At 46.7% G+C, this 3,870-nt stretch overlaps 1 pseudogene; it reads left to right on the top strand.

The window, feature by feature from the left end:
* Positions 1 to 356: 356 nt before the first annotated feature.
* Positions 357 to 1,006, top strand: LOC105733391 (GTP-binding nuclear protein Ran-like; annotated as a pseudogene).
* The last annotated feature ends 2,864 nt before the right edge of the window (positions 1,007 to 3,870 follow it).

Raw genomic sequence — 3,870 nt, 5'->3', positions numbered from 1 at the left:
ATATTCTTATCTGGAAAAGAGGGGCTGAAGCTTGGGTCCCTCTGACAATTTAGGTCATGGCTGATTCCGACATCCCTAAGAGAGGGAGGCTTTTGAGATTCTAGAACAGGTGTTGGCAAGTCGTACTTTAGAGTCAAATCCCACTGCTGTCTGTCTCTGTGCAAGCTGGGAACTGCATTTGCATTTTTAAAGGGTTGTAAGAGACAAGAATTCAAACAAAGAATTGGGACAGAGAATTTACAGGCCACACATGTGGCCTGTAAAGCCTAAAACATTTACTATCCGGTCCTTCACTAGAAAAAGCCAGAGCAGCTCAGTCAGACGGGCACGGAGACGCTTCTGGAAGGAACGCTGCGATGGCCGCGCAGAGAGAGCCCCAGGTCCAGTTTAAACTTGTATTGGTTAGTGATGGTGGTACCGGAGAAACGACCTTTGTGAAACGTCATTTGACTGGTGAGTTTGAGAAGAAGTATGTAGCCACCTTGGGTGTTGAGGGTCACCCCCTAGTGTTCCACACTAACAGAGGACCTATTAAGTTCAATGTGTGGGACACGGCCGGCCAGGAGAAATTCGGCGGACTGAGAGATGGCTATTATATCCAAGCCCAGTGTGCCATCATAATGTTTGATGCAACATCCAGAGTTACTTACAAGAATGTGCCTAACTGGCATAGAGATCCAGTGCGAGCGTGTGAGAACATCCCCATCGTGTATGTGGCAACAAAGTGGACATTAAGGACAGGAGAGTGAAGGCAAAATCTACTGTCTTCCACCGAAAGAAGAATCTTCAGTACCACGACATTTCTGCCAAAAGTAACTACAAGTTTGAAAAGCCCTTCCTCTGGCTTGCTAGGAAGCTCATTGGAGACCCTAATTTGGAATTTGTTGCCATGCCTGCTCTTGCCCTACCGGAGGTTGTCATGGACCCAGCTTTCGCAGCGCAGTATGAGCACGACTTAGAGGTTGCTCAGACAACTGCTCTCCCGGATGAGGATGATGACCTGTGAGAATGAAGCAGAAGCCCAGCGTCAGAAGCGTAGATTTATAGGCAGCTGTCCTGTGATGTCAGCGGGGCAGCGTGTGTGCCACCTCATCATCATCTAGCTAAGTGGAGCATGTGCTTCATCTGTGGGATGCTGAAGGAGATGAGTGGGCTTCGGAGTGAACGTGGCAGTTTAAAATATACCTTCATTGTTTGGACCTGCATATTTAGCTGCTTGGAATGCAGTTGATTCCTTGAGTTTCAGATATGAGACTGCTGCAGTCACATCACAATATTCAGTGGTGAAATCTTGTTTGTTACTGTCATTCCCATTCCTTTTCATTTAGAATCAGAATAAAGTTGTATTTCAAATATCTAAAAAAGAAAAAGAAAAAAGAAAAAGCCAGAGCAACACGGAGAGTGGGGAAGGGAGTACACGGCCGGAGAGGGGCTGGGAGCAGCCCAGGGCCTGCCTGGCTCCTCCTCAGAGCTCGTGACCGACCGGCATTGCCTGGAGCAGTAGGGGCTGAGTGCTCCCTCATCAGGACCAGGGAGCCCTCAGGAAGGCCTGAGAACACGAGCTCCTGGAAGCCACAGAAACATCCAGGACATGGAGATTTTTGCAAGCTAAGCAGGCCAGGTCACTTTGACCTCAAGGGCAATGGAGGTATATTTTACCAGAAGTGGAGTCCTGGGAGTCCCCCTGTGAATCCTCTGGGTTCCATCCATTCTCCTTCTCTGGGTAGCAGCAAACCCATTAAGTCAACCACTGCAAACAATACCACAAGCCCCAAATACAAGAGAGAGTGAACAGGGCCTGCCTGTGCCCTGGGGGCTCGGGAGCATTGCTTCTACATCCCTCCTTCTATGCCTTGTGGTGTTCACATCCCTCCAAAGATATCTATACATTTCCCAAGAAGCAACGTTACAGTAGGTAGCTAGTCAGACATGAGCAGGGCAGGAGAGGGCCCCACATCCCAGAATATCAGGCCACCATCAGATGATGGTCAGGTGGTTACACTGTCTCTCTAAAATAATAACTGGTTGCAGCCAGTGCCAGGGAAAGACAGTCTCCCAGTAGATAGAAAGAACCTGAAACTGGTGATCAGTAGCTTCGCGATAAGATCTCAGGAGTTGGGCAAGTGGGCTCAAGCACGTGCACTAAGAGGCAAAATGGCAGAGTTGAACTGCTTAATGACCTTCAAGGGAGATTTGACTGGGAAGCGAAGAACACCTCAAGCAAGCATGTGCACAATTTTCGATAAACACACAGCACACTCCCGAGTGCTGGCAAGCCACTGTGCATGCAGACAGCCCACCCCAACGGAAGAATCTGGGAAGAAGAGACACAACCCCCTGGAAGCCTGCCAATGTATAAATGTCAAGTCAATGGTCAAACCACATACTTGATCTCGCCAGTCGCCCAGTTGGCTCTCTTCCAAGTGTACTTTACCTCCTTTCATTACTGCTCTAAAACTTTCTTAATAAACTTTCACTCCTGCTCTAAAACTTGCCTGGGTGTCTCTCACTCTGCCTTCTGCCCCTCAGTAGGGTTCTTCCGAGGAGGCAAGAACTGGGGTTGCTGCAAACCCGTACAGATTTGCTGCCACTAACATACGTTGGTGCCACATGACTCAGAAACATTCCACTGCTAACAGTAACATCTTTCCAGTCACCTTGTTCTCTGAGCTCCCGATTCTGTGCTGGCTCTCCCCATTCTACACAACACCAACTTGGGCCCAAGGGAAAACAGCTCCTCTCCCTGGACTCCTCCACCCAGCTGCCTGTCCCCTCTCGCCCTCCCCACGCTCTTCTTCCACTTGGTCCATTCCCCCCAGTTCCTCCCATGTTTTCATGCTAAGCAAATTTGCTATGACCTCACTCTGAGGACTCACCTCATACATGCCTTTAACCTACATGAGTTGAACTATAGTAATTTCCAAAATGTGAAGGAGAAAAATATGTATTATTTTAAATTGTGTGGGATAATTCCTCCTCTCATTCCATTCCATATGCTCAGGGATTAACTGGGGGAAGGAGGTTAGAATTTGCTACTTCAATTTTTTACTCCTGTTCCGGTAGCACGAGTTTCTAGCCTCCTTTTCCGTGATCCTAGTGTTGATGGGTAGGTATTTGTGATCCAAAGTTAGTTGCCTCTGAATGCAAGCCAACTACTGATCTGACCTTAGGGGAAGGGCGATGTGTCTGTGATGGACGTGCAGAGGGAGAAAACATCAGTGCTGGCTGACACGTGGCATATTGTGCTTTAGGGATGATTTAAGAAAATCTTCAAAAGTAATTTCAGTTAACTGGGATTTCACCTTCTGAACTGGTTTTAGAATTTAACTCTCTTTTAAGACATGGCTCCACTTACTTACTTTTTAATTTAGTAGACTTTTTTTTTTTTTAGAGCAGTTTTAGGTTTACAGCAAAATCAAGTAGAAAGTAGAGATTTCCCACCAGAGTGGTGCCTGTTTTAGACACTGATATCATTATCACCTGGAACGCATAGTTTAAATTAGGGTTCACTCCTAGTGGTGTACATTCTGTGGGTTTTGACAGACGTATAATGACATGTATCCACCATTGTGGTATGACACAGAATAGCATCACTGCCCTAAAAATCCTCTGTGTCCTGCCTGTCCATCCCTCCCTCTCCCACAACCCCTGGCAACCACTGATCTTTTTCCTGTCTCCATAGTTATGCTTTTTCCAGAATATCATAGAGTTGGAATCATCCGGTATGTAGCCTTTTCAGATTCACTTAGTAATAGGCATTTAAATTTCTTCCATATCTTTTCATGCTTGATAGCTCATTTCTTTTTAGCACTGAATGATATCCCTTCATCTGGATGCACCACAGTTTATCCATTCACCTACTGAGGGGAC

This window comes from Aotus nancymaae, unplaced genomic scaffold (assembly GCF_030222135.1).
Source record: "Aotus nancymaae isolate 86718 unplaced genomic scaffold, 86718_ANA_hifiasm-v0.15.2.pri h1tg000046l, whole genome shotgun sequence".
NCBI lineage: Eukaryota > Metazoa > Chordata > Mammalia > Primates > Aotidae > Aotus > Aotus nancymaae.
Note: the sequence above shows the minus strand (reverse complement) of the source record. Positions and strands in the feature narration are given on the sequence as shown.